The 16,413-nt window shown below is 44.6% G+C and overlaps 1 protein-coding gene across 4 annotated transcripts in view; it reads right to left on the reverse strand.

Annotated features, from left to right (window-relative positions):
- The window catches only part of RAD54L2 (RAD54 like 2), a 73,240-nt gene extending 58,055 nt beyond the window's left edge, over nucleotides 1-15,185 (reverse strand). For 2 of the 4 annotated variants that reach the window (XM_040589757.1, XM_040589755.1), the window contains exon 1: nucleotides 14,982-15,183. The gene's annotated coding sequence lies outside the window, so the exon portion shown is untranslated. Of the gene's footprint in view, nucleotides 1-14,981 lie in introns of all 4 variants that reach the window. The other 2 variants (XM_040589758.1, XM_040589754.1) reach the window with 2 other exon arrangements.
- Nucleotides 15,186-16,413: the final 1,228 nt, after the last annotated feature.

Consider the following 16,413-nt stretch of genomic DNA (forward strand, 5'->3'; position numbering starts at 1 on the left):
TTGATCTTTGCCTTTCCCAGTAAACAAGTCAAAATAAAACACCCTGATCCTTATCTATCTCAAACACACTTGTTTTGATAACACTTAAGACTGACACTATAGGCAGCTCACATGGAGAGCAACTGGATGAAATAGCCTCCTGTGGTTTTATCCTTAGTGAGAAGCACCACTTCGGTTGCATTTTGCTGGCTCAAAACCTCCCAATGGTTTGGACAGGCCTGCAAGGGAGAAGAATGCAGCTTACTGCCCCTCACCAAACAGTACAAACAATCCAACACGCTGTCTGGGGGACCATCTGCATACACAAAAGCCACTCTGATTAGAGATACGAAGTATTATTTCTGAAAAGAAACTGAGCTATGATCTCATGATATACACACTACATTTTTAGCTTACAAAATTGGGAGTATATGACTCTACATACTTAGGCTTACTTTCAAAAAAGCTTTAAAAGCAGCAAAATGCAAGTCTGGCTAAGGAGATATGCAAATATTAACAGAAAGGTAATATATCCTGCAGGTCATTGTACCCTTTTGGTAAACATACCCAAGCTTCCAGTCCTAGTGTACGTTAAACAGGACGTTAACTACCATTAGAAATGGGCACAGACATATCCAGTGCAGTAACAGGAAGGTGCAATTGAAAGGGACATATTAGCAAATTATTAAAAAGCACTGTATGGTGAAAAAGCACCACAACAGTCTTCTACAGGAGTAGCTGCTGGCTACTAGACACAACTCTTAAGAATAAAAATGTCATTCTCCCCCAAACGTGCAAATTCACTTCCATAAATGCTAGAAATGTCTTTTGTAGTACTTGTTCTTACTGAACAGACAATACTGTACAGATACTCATACCCATGCAGAATCCAAACATCACATGTCCAAGATTCAGAAGCAGAATAAAGAGCATTCAGCTGTGATCTTCAAAAAACAATAACCTTTAAGGTATTCTTCCTCTCAGAGTTAAGTGCAAGTTACAGTCAACTACGTCGCCCAAGTGACCACTTTTTCTATCAAAGCTCATTTAGCATTTGCAAATGCTGCTTGACTGGCAGCCATACCCAGCAAGCAAATACAGAAGGAACTGCAGGCAAGCCAGTTCTTCCAGCGTCCTGCTAACTCGTTTCCATCCCAAGCGAAGGGGACCATATGCTCTAAGAAGTCAACATCCCTACACCCAGCTGCTACCTCCCAAAATGTAACAGGAACAGAATTTCTTGTCCCATCTCTATTTTTCCTCCCCTTCTCTTGAATTACTAGTTGGATTATGGAATTACTAGTCTTGAATCAAGATTAACCAAATCATTTTACTGAAACTATCCATTTATCTAATTGTAGGAATTCTTGATCATTATTGATTTGGGCTGAACTCAGAAAGTTGAGTAATAACTATAACTCTTCTTTTGATCGGAATTCTTAAGTACAATTAAGTATTCTTTAACAGAGAAAACTAGTTATATGGCACTTCCAGAGCAGATTTACCGGCAATGCTGTAAAATGTCACTCAACTTCATTCATAGTTCTCTCTCTGTTAGGAATGAAAGGGGCAAATGATAAAAGTTAAAGACTTTCTAGAGGATGCACCTTCTCATCACAACAAAAGCGTGTGTGTATATACAATTTTTTTCCTCCACACACAAAAGGGTTCCATACTAGCAGCAGCAGCAGCTAACAACTCTGTTCTCATGCTGTTAAAATAAGCATTTAACTGACCAGAAGTATCGATTTAGTTGAAATATAAGATCTCCTCTCTTGTTTTTCACGAGAGCTATGGTAAGTATAGGAGGAAGAAAAAGGCACTTCTAAACATTTTTTTTTTTTTAAGAGAGTCAGGAAAAAAAACATTTTCTTACAGAGCCTGCATGACTAAGTAGATCACCCATTTCCTCAGTGTTCTCTACTCATTATCTGGGTCTTATTTCTCTCAAGTAGTTAAGTATTGACATCATAGAATAAACAAATTCAGATCACATAATAAAGACTTCAGCTACTCACATTCCTTGGCGAACAGGATGCGAAGTTGCAGTAGACAGAAACTTAAAAATGCTAGCTAGGTTAAATCTTACTACACATTGTCAAGAGTTAAGAGTTCCACCCCCACCCCCCCAAAAAAAAACAAACCAGCTTCCCCAGGAAATTGTCCTCCAGAGATAACTCAACCACATCCCAGGATTGAGGGAAAAAAAATCAGAAAAAAAATCTCTGCTGGGGTAACAGCTTTTCCCCAAATATCTCATCTCAAAAGCAGTTAACTTCTTCAACCCCAAATCTTCTCTATTCTATGCAACAGTCAACTTGCCATCCAGTTTTCAAGGCAATTGTTTTACCCCATTTTGAGCTTGTGGTACCTTTCATACACTAAGTATTGAAAGACACTGAATTTGTAAGGTTTATTTTTTGGTCCTGTTCCCCCAATATGTTGACACCTACAGACAAGAAACTTAAAACCCAACCGATGACACCTCTCCTGCAACTTCTTGATTTAAGAAAATATTCTTATTCTTTGTTCCTGCTATCTCCCACACCCCAACATCCCCTGCAAAAACAATCTGACTTTTCTTATTTCCTAAGCCCAGAAGCTTGTGTTTAGTTGTCAAGGTGCACCCCATAACCCTGGCACTTTTTTTAAGGAAGGAATATACAACTCTTGCACTACTGGAAAGGAGAAGCCACAGCCCGCGCCTTTTTCACACAAATATTAAGTGGGGATGCTGCAAAAGTAATGCAAAGCTCTGGACAGTTACATCACACTACAAATGCTGTTTCTTTCCCTTTCAGCAGCCAGCAATGCAAATAATAAATGCAAAGACCAAATAAAAAAGAGAGTGATAAGCGGGAGATGGCAACCAAAACCTGATGCTAATTCCCCCAATTAGAGAGACAGTGACATGCCCTGACATTGACAGACAGCTTTTAGATTTCATAGGCACCAGAAGGGTAATAAACATTTGGCCTTGATTAAATTACCCATTTTTCTCTCTTGCTGATTGCAGCTTCTCAGACCTCAGACAGACCCCACAAGCAGCTGCTTTCCCACCAGTACACCACTCCCACAGAGTACCAGCACAGCTACCTGCATGGCTGGACAGCAAGCTCATCCAGCTGAAAAACAACCTGGAAGCAAAATTCAGTTCCCAAATGTAATTTACTACAAAGCTGCATGAACAGCTGTGGAGGAACAAAGGAAAAAACAGTCAGAGAGTGGGAACATGCAGTCCTGGGTATGGTCTGACCAAGCTGGCACCACTGTCCACAGGGACATGGTCTCAGCAGCCAGAATGCTGCTCCAGTACAGGGGACAGACAGCATTTTGATCTCAGAAAGCAAGACGGTCCTTGTGACAAAGCTTCCTTACCTTCAATCAAAAGGATGGTGCATACATCTGAGGTGAGACATGAACATTCTCATACTCAATCCTTTCAATTGTCTCTTTCTTTAAATAGTCATGGCATCACTATGTGGTTTGTGTGGAGGGCTATCTGTTCCTGAAGTTCATTTTGTTGGGTTTTTTAATTGAAAAAATAAATGCAATTGCCACTCAAAAGGCAAATGTATCATAAATTTTATATTATGCAGTTGGGCACCTTTGCTGCGCACATCTCTCTTCTCACAGAAAACACTTTTAAACTGCCCAGAGCTCAAAGCAAAATACTGATAAACTCATGTAAGTCCTTAACATTTAACATATTTAACGATAGCCTCTGTGAACAGGTCCTTGTAATTACATGCTGGGGGATACCAGCATGACAGGGGCAAAGAAAGGATAAGGCTCTGTTCTGGGGAGTGGGAAGATAAGCTGCCCTGACCCAGAGAAACTGGTAGCTAGCACTGACAGAAATTTCTCCAGGTCAGGGCAGGTCCTCCTCTCCTAAATGCACTCAAACAGGACTTGTGAAAGGAACATCTTTACGTGGTAACAAAGGGAAGTGATGCAATCTGCACCATGAGAACAAATGGGTCATTTCTTTAACCTCCCGAAGGGGAATTTGCTTTGGCCATGATGCCCTTGCCTGAGATCAAGGGACAATTTTTAGTACCTGAATAAAAAGAAAATCACTTGCTGTGTGTACCTTTTGCTGTTTTCATGTTTTGTCTTCCTATGTCTGAGATAAGTAGATATTCCTGGGCTGCCCTAGAACACAGACCGTTCCCCAAAATCTTCAGGGAATCAATATTTTATTTTATTCTTGATCTCAGAAACCTCTTCTTTGCTCCCAATCTACACTACAGTTCGCTGCCTGCTTAAAAAGCACAGTTGCTGACATGCACTGCTTTCTCCACTTCAGGACTAACCTACCCACAAGAGCAGGGGCTCCCAACCCAACCTACGTAACCAAGGGCCACTGTGGAGTTCTGGCCATAAATACATACTGGTATACACAGCCTCTCATGCACATTCCCTGCTTGCTCTGGGCTTGTTTCACTTAAGACTTCAAATTCATCCAAACTGCTCAAAGAGACAGACCCAGCTTTGCCATGAAGTCCTAAAAGCCTTCTCTCGTCCTTTATCCTACTAGGCATGAAGTTGCCGCTCACGTAATTGCTACTCTTTGTCTGCATTTTCTGACCCAGGCCACAAGTAACCCTTGCACCTTTTACAATCTAATACTAAATAACGTCACGGACAAGCAAAGGCGTAGGTGAGGACAGGTCCCCTCAGCAAACATGAGAAAGACACCTGTCTGGTACAGGATGTAGGAGGAGTTCCAGCACAGTAAGATGAAACAAAGTAGAAAAACCTGAAATCCTTATATCCCGAGTTCTACGATCCTCATCCCCCAAAATTTCATCCAGACTGCTGGACAATTCAGTCTGTTCCCCCTCAACCTTCCCTGCCATAACTAATGAGAGAGTTGGAGTTAGCTGATAATACTCATGAAGAACAGAAGCATAAACCTGACAGGATTTCACACGGGAACAGCCAAAAATTATTTGCTTCCCCTCTGCCCCATCTTTTTTAATTATTTATTTATTTGCTATGACAGCAAACACAAATCAAAAAGCCACCCATGAAGAAAACAAAAACTAGAATCTCTAAGGGTTCAAAAAGCCCATTCAAGGGTAGGCTTGAGTTTCTTTTGGCTACCATCTAACAAATACAACCTACTTAACCTGAAACCTAAAGACAGTAAAAAATGAAGGTGAGATAGCAATATTATTTTTATTCAAGGAAGAGACATCAGCAATTTCAACTTTCAAATTCATTTTCTATAAGGTAAAGGCGAGGATTTTTTAATTAAATTAAAAAAAAATACAAGTTGAAGTTTAAAAGGAAGATTAATTATTTCTGGAAATCTAGAAAGAACGCCTGCATTAAAACTTCTGCGTTTTTTTTTTTTATACCCATTTGGAGTTTCCTCAAAGAAATCAGGAAAAAACGTTAGCTAAATTGCAGCTTCTTCATTTTCATCTCTCACTCTTCTCCAGTTTCTGTGGTGCAATTTTTCCACAATAATAACAGCAGTTGTAGTTAAAGCTGCGAGACTTGAAAAAACTAGAGAATTCCATTAAAAATACATGACAGTGTATTTTAAGGAAAATTATGTTCCAAAGTACTTAAGAACTGAAAGAGACCAGAAACAGATTTAGAAATAGAAAGAGCATTACTTTTAGAACTGTTCTAGATCCCAATGATCATATTTCAGAGGAAGAAATTTAAAAAAAAAAAAAAAAAAAAAAAGAAAGGAGACTCCAGTTTCAGCTTTGTGTCCTCCAAAGTCTTGTCTGCAGTGGAGGCTGACACTGCAGAGTGACATGCAGTCAAAACCGTCTAGACTACAACTGTAACTCATCATTGCTGCCTTGCTCTTGCCAATCACCAAAATCTCAGGGTCTACACAAGCTGTATTAACTCCCCAAAGCCTGTGTGCAGGCATGAGACCCTGGGCCAGATGCAAGACCACACCAGCCCTTCAGTGATGCAACTGCCTACAACAGCCACAGTCAAGGAGAAAAATGCACACATGGGGAAGTACATTCTAACTTAAAACACTCCTAGAGGAGAAGCAACTGTAAAGAGAAGTCAGAAGATCAGTCAAAAAAAAAAAAAAAAGTCATTGTAAGACTGCAAGTAAAGAAACTGTTCACTTACAATAACCCTTTCTGTCTTTCTTCACTGCCTTCTTTTTGTAAGCAAAATGGGTCAGACAAGATACCACAAACAAAAGCAAGAGATACAGGAGAGACACACCCCTCCAAGAAGCAAGGAAATTTAAAGATTAAACTATAAACAGCTTTCCTCAACAAAAGGATTTTATCTCTAAGTCTTCCTGCACAGGACAGCCCAAGAGCACAAAGAAAAGGATACAAGACCTTGCCTGCCTTGATGAAATAATAATATAAGCAATAGAGGGGGAAAGGTAGCACTTGGCTGGGAAATGCTCTGAGGAGGTGACTTCTTCCAGCAGGACTGTCCCTTTCAGTGATAAAGTCATTTGCTATAGCACCAGCTCTCCCCCAAAACCAGAGCTACCGAACATATGTATTAAGTCTGATGCTTGCTGGAAACACCTTTTCTGCAGAAGAGCTGTTTGGTGTACGCACCCACTTCCTATGGAAGTCGAGGGAGCACCTGGGGAAAAGGCTATCTGCCACAGCAAAGCACCTGGCTCCTGCAGGCGGTATTTCTCACCGCCCTTCCTCCACCACATGACTGGGCATGCACTTGTCCTGCGAAGGGGGAAAAGATCAAGATGTCTGGAAAGGTGCCTACCAGGAGTAAGCTGCTGTCACAGCCAGACTAGCTCCCATCACGGTCCCAGAAGGGTTTAGGAAAACATCCCAAACCAACTGTCCTGATGGGCGACTCAGAACCCACAAGCAATCAATCACCTCTGTAATGGCCAAGGCAGGAGAGGACTCGCAGCTTTTTATCTTCCTCTCTACATCCTTCACCACTTTGACAGATATGATGAAACAGAAGCCATCCCTTTTGTTGGACAAGAAGCACACTGATTTCATACCAGCAGAAAAACATGAGACACTGCAACCTTCTGCATCCACATGCAAAACCACCTCTGCCACCATGAGCACATGCAATTTCTTCCCCCAATGAAAAAGTAATTTTTACAGAATGTAATGACTTAGCCCCCAACACTGACAATAGAAAGTTTACCTCTCACTACTGCTGAGTAGAACTCTTAAAGAGCACGTTATCAGATTTTTGAGGAAAAAGACTGTGGCAGATATTCCAGTTTCAGTTTTTTCAGGAAATGAAACAGCCATCCCTGTCCGCCCCCATACAGCCCCCTCCTTTCCCCATCACCAAAAATGGCAGTGCCTCAAAAAAAAAAAAAAAGAAAAAAAGAGAGAGAAAAAAAACAGAACACAAACATTTGATTTCATTTAAGTATGTGGTTCATATGAGCACATTTATTCCCTTGAGAGACCATATATTAATGATTTAAAGGAGTGCTATAAAGAACAACTATCATAATCAGATCATTTGACTAACCCCAGTTGGGGCAAGAAGAGAGACCTTATCTGAACACGGCTAGGCAAGATCTGTTCGGCATGTGCAACTACTCCTGTACTTCCATGGTGGCACGTACAATCATACAGTCACAAGTACCTGTACAGCGTACATGTGCAAATACTCCTCACACATGTCTTTCAAATTACATTTCATCCTGACCTGATGGCTCCAGGAGATAGAGACATCCTAATTTCCCTTAAGAGTTACAAGCATCTTCCTAATGCCTTCAGTGGTTAGTCACATTCATTGTTAACAATCTGTGCCTTTTTTCCAACTTGAAATAATCTTTTTAACTTCCAGACACCGGCTGCTATCATCTCTTTTTCCACTAAATTAAAGAGCCCTTTGGTACACAGCCTATTTTGCCCAAAGAAAATTGAGAAATTTCTAAAATACTTTGCGATAAGCTAAACCAATTGAGCACTTTAAGAAAAAGTTTTATAATGTGTGACTTAATCACCCAAGCAACACCAAATGCTACACCACCTTTGTTGCTTTGGAACATCTCTTTAAAAACACTAACATTAAACCTGACCAAAATATTTCCCATCTGATTTCACCTCTCAGTCCTTATTCAGTGTTTCCTGCTATTATGGACATATGTTAGTATTAAAAAAAGAGTAATTAGCTTACTTTAGTAGCCCTTATGTCTACAGTGTTACTCCGAGGACTCACATACTGCTGTATATCTGCTCTGGTCCTGCCATCCCTTCCAAGGTCACTGGTTTCTGGAAGCACAATTCTTTATTCTAAACACACAGCCTCTAGCCTTTTCCACAACATGCATAACTTTGTGCTCCAGCTCTATAAAACATATTTGGCCATATTAGACCCAGTTACCCAAACAATTCAGAGGATGCTGTACAGCTGCCATTCCTTCTTCATGCTTCACCACTCAGCGCAACCTTTACATAATCCACAAATTTGATCAGCTCTAGTTTCACGCTTTCTTCCAGGCCACTGATAAAAATAGACCCGGATCTACTATAAATCCCTGAAAAATTCTCCATTCATATTCTGTTTTCCACACCTACTGTTTTAAATCTAGGTTTTGACTCACTGACCGTACATGAAACTGTATCTGTTGAGCAAGATTCACTTTTCAACAACACCTCCATTGATTATCATGGAGGCAGCATGGGAATACAATTATCACACAAATCCCCTACGTAAGTATATGTGTGATACAAGAGCTTTAATTACAATTTTTTGATCTTCCAGAGCACTGGTACTAACCAGTTATGCAACTGGTTAGGGTTTTTTTAGTTTAGTTGTTGTTTGGTTTTTTTTAGTTTAGAATTTGCTTCACTAATTTTAAGTAAATCCTACTACCAGCCCTCCTCAATCAATTACCTTTTGAGTAACATCCCGTTTTCCAAGTTGATTCAGCAGGATGTGTGAGCACCTCTACTTCAAAATCCCTTTCCAGGCTTTGTCAGGTTCATGGATTTTGTTTGGTTTGGGGTTTCATTGGTTCGTTGGTTGTTGTATTAGCCTTCACATGCAACAAACAGCTAGAGCAATTCACATGAAATCAATACACTTTAATAACATATTTATTTTGGATTCAACAACTCCAAATATAACAACCCCCACTTAATTGATACCAATATCCTAGATAAGACTTAAGTTTCTCAGAGACCGAAGAAAATCTTTGATGAACTATCATGTCTCCAAAACATCGTTTCCATGGTTCTGATGGGCTAGAAAAGCTTTCTTCACAAGCAAAAAAATTAGGTAATAATGTTCATCATCACAGGAAGAAAGTACAAGTCAAGATTATGCTACCTCCACCATGTTTCAGTTATTTCCCATACCATGTTTGCCCTACAAAATCTTTGTACCTGATCAGCCATCCTGGCTAAGCAATGGAAGGGTTCTGCACTTCCTGGTAATCAGTTCTGCCCTTGTATAGCTCTAGTTCTTTGTTAATTAGATGAGGCTAGCTTTCCACAGAGAATGCCAGAGTAAAGTTATCTGCCTGTAATCTGACAAATCACTACCAAACTTCTTTAATTGCTTTTATAAGTTTTTATGTAAGAGCGCCTTACGAGAGGTGCTAAAGCATGTTGTTTTGCATGTCAGGCCTCGACCAAAGTCCTCATGTTCAGCCTAAGTTTCAACGTCCTTGTAACACAAGAAAGCATGTGGGTATATTGAGCTTTTCCAACTTTGATTTTCTGCTTATCTGCTAGCAAAAGTTCACCAGCATAGAACCAATTACACTGGCAGAAGACAGCTTCTGTTAATATGCTTAATTCTTGGCTAGAACTTTCAGTTATAGCAGGAGAAAGTGGTTTGTGCCAGTGTATTGCATCTACTAAGGCTTCTACTAGTACCAGTAAGTGTGCACATGCAGAAGAGGAGGACAGTCACATCCAAGTCGTATCAGGAAGAAGCTAGTTCATCTCATCAACTCTCCTCCTTTTCAAATACGTGTTCAAGAAGCTAACGGTAACAGCACTTCACAGCTCAAAGCCTCCTAGGATTTAGGACAGTGGTAGAGGGCACAGTTCGCAAGGTTTGAATGCTGTACTCCATGACTCCATGTTTATACTGTAAGCCACACTGACAGCATCTAACAGATCCCTTCGGTCTCATTTTAAGGCAACTAACTAAAAGTCTTCCCCTTAAGATTTCTGCATCCTTGAATAGTGTCTTCAGTCATGAAGTTATTCAGCACTTCTGAGCACAGAATCAATACTTCCTCCAGACAGGTGCATACCAGCTTTTACGTCTATTCTGATGTTTAATTAATCGACTGCCACAAATAGCTAAGTTAGTTCATTCTTCCTTTCTTGTTTCTGCATTCAAACTTGCAGACACACCTGTAAAAGAGCAGCTTTGGGACAAGCTGACAGGCCACCACAGAGTGCTTCAAATCACTGCTCCTACTCGCACATTTTAGAGCATGCTGAAAATGCTGTTATTAAAGTGATGTAATACTTTCTTTTTTTTTTTCCTTCTCCCCTCCAAGTGAGTTTTAGTTATACTCAAAATGCCACAAGATTTTTGGAGGTGTCAGACTGACCCCAAATCCAGCATTACCACTGAGCAAGAACAAGATTTAAATTACAACTGCTCCAAGATTACAACAGCACTGAATCAGTCTCACTTGCAGGACTAAACTGACATTCTGCTGTTCCACTTCAGACATAAAATTGAGTCAATGGTATGACTGACCTTCAAGAATTTCTAAACACCTATTTTCTACACTTTGAGGTATTTTTCAAAGCAACAATTCCTGAGAAGTTTTATATCTGCATGGCTGAAAGCAATATATACTTTTTCAAACCCCTACCTTTTTTCCCCTCCCCCAAAAACCACTTGTTTCTACTTCAGATATACTAATTCTGTTAGCAAATATGTGCAATTAGCATTTGCTGGTTACCACATACGAAATACTGGTCACTAACTTTCTTTGTATTTCTTAGAAAGAGAAGTCACCAGCTAGCTGGTTTAAAAGAACAATGACTTTAAAAAAAAAAAAAAAAAAGAAAACCAACACCTAAACACTACCACCATATTCTCGGAAGTCCAACTAGCTTCTAAAGGTGCCTGTTCAACATTTTTTCCCCTCTCATGGCTACCTGCAATTCCACCTTCTTCTTTCTCATAGTATGTAATGACACTTGATTTCACCAACTAATTCTGCCCCTTTCTCAAATAACAAATGGTGTTACTTTATCACTCCCCTTCATCTTTAAGGTTCTATTTCTTAACAAGCATAAAACCCTAGAAGCTAAACTTAAGGTTTCTAAAAGTTAACAAGGAATGAATTTTTCAGTCATTGTTTCAACTCATCTAAATATCAGCTTCTACACATGTTATTCTACAAGTCTGAACCTAAATATTTATTTCTGCTCCTTCTGTGTTGATGCAAGTACTTCATAAACACAGATTTAGGGGACAGGAGGAAACCTCTCTCTAAATTATTTTATTTTTATATAACTAAAAATGTTGCTTAAACACAACAAACTCCTGTCTTGCAATGAGCATTCTCTGAAACAAATCCTGCTGTAATTAACCCAACGTATTTGACAATCAGGAAAATATTATATAGAAATTATTTAGCATAAACAGAAAACACACGTCTCAAAATCATACCTGTACCAAGCATCTAGAAATATCAAATAGTACTTAACCTCTGCAGGAACTAAGTTCTCCAGAATTAAGTTTAAAATAGGGAACTTTGTTAGCAAAGAATTATTTATCCTACAGGGTATTATCTCCCAAAAACTTCGAAGCACCTGAAGGAAACAAGTTCAAAGAAATTACATGAACATAACTGCAATGCAACTAACTGCATTCTTAGAAACGCTGCACCTAAATGTTTTGTTTAACTCAGACCCATAAACAACACTATTTGAAAACACACTTCCTACATTAATACATCCTGGATTTGAATGTGATCAAATGGGATTCAAGTCAGCCTCATGGGAAAAGCCTCCCTCCACTGCCACTCTCTTCCTAGGCCTAGTAACCCGATACATCGCAAAGAGGTATTTGAAACAATGAAATTTTGAGAAAAACAGCCAAAGCAACACAACAGGCAGACCTGCTGGCTGGACACACAGTCAGGGTAAGTGTGACAGCAGAAGAGTTAGGAAAAGCCAAGTGACCACAACAGTCACCACTAGCTACAACTGGAATGTGTGGGATGGAAATACTACTGTTCAGTGCTGCATAAGGTGTAATCTGACACACGTGTGTATATACATACACATAGTAATGAGTTTCTTTTCAGAGATGCATGGCAGGAGGATGAGAGACAATGTTTGTGTGCGGGTGTATACAAATACATACATGTACATACATGTATATGTACACACAAACACAAAAGGTAACACACGGTGGGCAGCAGGCTAAACATGAGTCAGCAGTGTGCCCTGGCAGCGATGCAAGCTAACAGCACGCTGGACTGTATCAGCAGGAGTGTCGCCTGTCTGATCAAGGGAAGCGATCACGTCCTTTCACTTGGCACTTTTCAGACCCATGTGAAACACCATGTGCGGTTTTGGACACCCACAGTACAAGACAGACACAGAGAAACCAGAGTGAATTCGACAGAAGGCTACCAAGATGCTCACAAGGATTGACCACTTGCTGTGTGAAGAGAGGCTGGGACATGGCATTGTCCAGGACGGAGAAGGCTTTGGGGAACTGGCAGCACATCTCCTGTACCTACATGGAGGTTATCAAGAAGACAAAAGGCTGTGTGCAGGCTCTGCACAGAGGCATGTGGCAGGAGGACATGAGACAAACTGCAACAGTGGAGGTTGTGACCTGACATAAAAAAAAAAAAAAGTTTTTTCCCCGTGAGGACAGTTAAGCACTGGAACACCGAAACAGAGACGGATGAATCTTTGTCTTCGGAGGATTTAGGACCTGAGCTAACAAAGTCCTCGTCTGAACTTGATGTTGATCCCACTTCGACCAGCAGGTTGGACTAAGATACCTCCTGAGGCTCTTTCCAACCTGAATTATTCTATGGCATCAACTTGGATCCTGGAGAATGTAACAATGGCCTGTTACAGTTTCCTATGCCAGATGATACCTTCCAAATCTCCACTAAAATGCAACCGCTACTGAGATGAGACAGAAAACATGTTTGGTTTTCCTCCTCAGAAGAGCACATAATTTTCCCATCCAGAACCTGCAATATTCCCCAATATCAACACTGGAATTTCAAGATATTTTAGGGTTGCAGAAGTTACCAGTTACCTGAGTGTAGTACAAGTGGAACACGGTGGCTAAACATTCAGCTTTATTTTAGGAGAAAGTGGTATTCAGCCTGAGGCAGCATCAACCCAGAAAATTCACACATCCACAGCAGCTTTTCCTTAAAGCAGCAGCTGCATTTTTCTTGAAAATTTCTAATTCAGCACCTACCCTTAATGAACAACCCCTACATTCTGATGCTGATAAGGTCACCGGTAAGAAGCTACATTGTTCGTTCTGTGTATTCAGAATGTATAGCTCCATACCTGGGGAAAGAAGCCTCACTTAGCAAAACAAGGCCACATCAGAGCTCCCATCACAAGCACCTGCAGCGGTCTAAGCCGGCTGTTTTGTTTTCATCCCTCTGCAGGGTGCTAACACCTCTAGAACAGAACTATCAAAATAAAGGCTGTTTATTCTAAACTAATGGATTTTGCATTGAAGCAGCCAGAGAGCAGTCACAAGGTCCACTACTCTAAGTTGGGGGGGGGGGGGGGGAGGGGGGAGGAGAGGCAGTTACCACCTTCAGACAGGTAGCAGGAACATCTTGAACTGATGCAGAAGTTTCTGCAGCGATTTCCTATAGGTTACATGATTATTCACTAAGAATGATGCTTGGATAACCATACAAACATCCAACAAAGAATATCGTACATTAAAGGAAGTTAGAGATAAGCAAATGTGATCATTAGCATCTTATTAGCATAAAAAGGGGGGGAAAGAATTCCGTTCTTACCTTTTAAACATTTTTTCAATTTTTTTTCCAATTTAAGCATTTATTTTTCAATATAAATGCCCCACCTGCATATAAAGTGATGCACTAAGAACTTTTTAAAGCACCAGTTTTGTACTAATCAATGAAGGCTTGGGAGGGAAAATTGATGGGAGTTTATGAGCATCTCTCAAATGCGAGTGCTGGAACGTCCAGTCACCAGCGCAACTACCAGCAAAAGTAACCCATGAACTGTTCCAGGGGGGAGGAAGGGCAAAAGCGGTGAGCCAGGCTCAAGCGAGAGAGCTAACAGCCCAGCACACCAGGCCTTCCCCCTCCGCAGCTCACCGAGTCTCACGCCGACACTAAATTATTACTTTGTGCGTCTCTTCACCAGCCCTACCGACCACGCAGCGCAGTCACGGCGGTGTGACCACCTCAGGCCCCCCTGGCTCGGCGCCTGCCCCCCGCACTGGCCGACACCCCAGCAGCCACGACACCCCGCGGGAGGCAGGTGCAGCACCACCCCCCCCCCCAACCAGGCACTCGCGTAGGCCCCGGAGCGCGGCAGGGCGCTGAGAAGGCGCAGCCCGAAGCTCGGGCTCGGCGGGGCCCATGCCGCCCGCCCCGCTCCCACGGCAGCCGTCGGGGCCCGGGGGCGGCAGCAGCCTCAGCCCGGCAGCCGCGCAGCCCCCCGCACCCTCGCACCGGGACCCGCCCCCCGCGCTGCCCCGCCGCTCCGCAGGAGCCGGGGCACTTGCCCGGCCGCCCCCCCGGGCCCGGCGGCCGCATCGCACCCCCGGCCCGCTCAGACCGGGTGGCCGCTTCCCTGCCGCCCCCCGCCCCGGGCCTGGCAGCCGCTGCTCCGCTGCACGCCCCCCGCTCCCCAAAGCCGGGTGTCCGCTCGCCCACCGCCATAGCCCCCCCCGGGCCGGGCGGCCGTCACCCCGCGCCGCTCCTCACGCGCCCCCGGCGGGGCGGGGCAGGGCGGGTGGCCGCGGGCCTCCGCCGGCGCGCCCCTTCCCGGCCCGCTCCCATTGTGGTGGCGGCGGCCCCACCGCTGAGCTCTCACCTCGGCGGGGGGCGGGGGGGCTGCGGGCCGCGGCGAGCCCCGGGAGCTGGCGGCCGCCCGCCCGCCTCCGTCCCGGCCTCGGCTCTCAGCCGCCGCTCGGGGGCCGCATCACCCAGCGTCCGGCCCCCCACCCCCCGCCGGAGCAGCCGCAGGATCCCCCGGGCAGCAACAGGCACCTCCGCCGCAAAGGTTCCGCAGGGCGGAGAAAGGTTCCTCCTCGCCCCGGAGGGCAGGAAGGCGGCGGCAGCCGTGCGGCGCGGCGGGGACGGGGCGCCCCGGCCCTGAGGGAGCCGCGCTCCCCTCGGCGGCCGGCGGAGCCCGCTCCGCGCCGCCAGGGCCGGCCCACCCACCCTCCGGAGTCCCGCGGGCCCCATCCGCCGCCCAGGCAGCCCCGGGGGCAGGGCCGGCGGTCCCGGGAGCCCACCTAGGGGCCGGAGCGGGTAACGGCGGGGGACCCCGGCTGCCCCTCCCTCTGACCATCGGCCGTGAGGAGAGCTACTGCACGGAGCGCCGGGGTAGCCACCCCCCCTTGGTGGGATGCTGCTAATTAGCCACAGAGTCCCCGGGTAATTGAGGTTGAGGGGCCTCAGGGGCTCTCCTCCGCCCGCCCCTCAAGGCAGGGACAGCACAGAGCTCAGCGCTGGGCCTTAACCTGTCAGGTCTTGAAACCCTCCACGTACGAGTTTCCCCCAGCCTCGGCCCCGGCTCCCGCGCTGGGGATCTCGCAGGAGAGAACTCCCCCCTCGCAGCCAGCCCGGTGCAGGACCATCTGTGCTGGCAGCCACGGCATCTCTCTCCTGCCATGAGCCGGGCCTTGCTGCCTCCGCACCCTCCCCACGGGGACTGGGGACGGCCACCCCTGGGTCCACACAAGCCCCCCTCCTGCTCAACCCCCCTGCTTCCCTCAGCCTGATATGCCCCAACCCTCGCACAGCTGCAACAGGAGTGGCTTCAATTTGCCTCCTTTGCACTGGGTGCCCAAACCCCCCACAGCATTTCAGATGTGACCTAATGAGTGCTGAGCAAACGGGGGTCTTGACACCATGGTCCCACGGGCAGAGACAGCCCACCATGCTGACAGCCTCCATCACGGTCAGGACACGCTGCACACACCACACCGAGAGCATGCTGCTCATCCTGTACAGCAGCAGGAGCCTGGTGCCTGGTGTTTCCTTCTGTTACAGGGAAGCAGAAAGTACAAGATCAGCAGGGAAAGTGCCTGCCTGATTCCCCAGACAGGTACTCAAATATCCAGTGCATGAAAAATAAAAGTTGGAGACTGGTATCTGACTGGATATCCACTGGCAGCCTGGGCGTGATCAGTGTAACTCAACCCTCAGTCCTTCAGGGATCTCCTGGATATCAGGGAAGCCAGAGCTGGTCCAGAATAAAAGGACCATACCATCACAGAGCCATCTCACAAACGGTGTGC

The sequence above is a fragment of the Falco naumanni genome, chromosome 4 (assembly GCF_017639655.2).
Source record: "Falco naumanni isolate bFalNau1 chromosome 4, bFalNau1.pat, whole genome shotgun sequence".
In the NCBI taxonomy this organism is placed as follows: Eukaryota; Metazoa; Chordata; class Aves; order Falconiformes; family Falconidae; genus Falco; species Falco naumanni.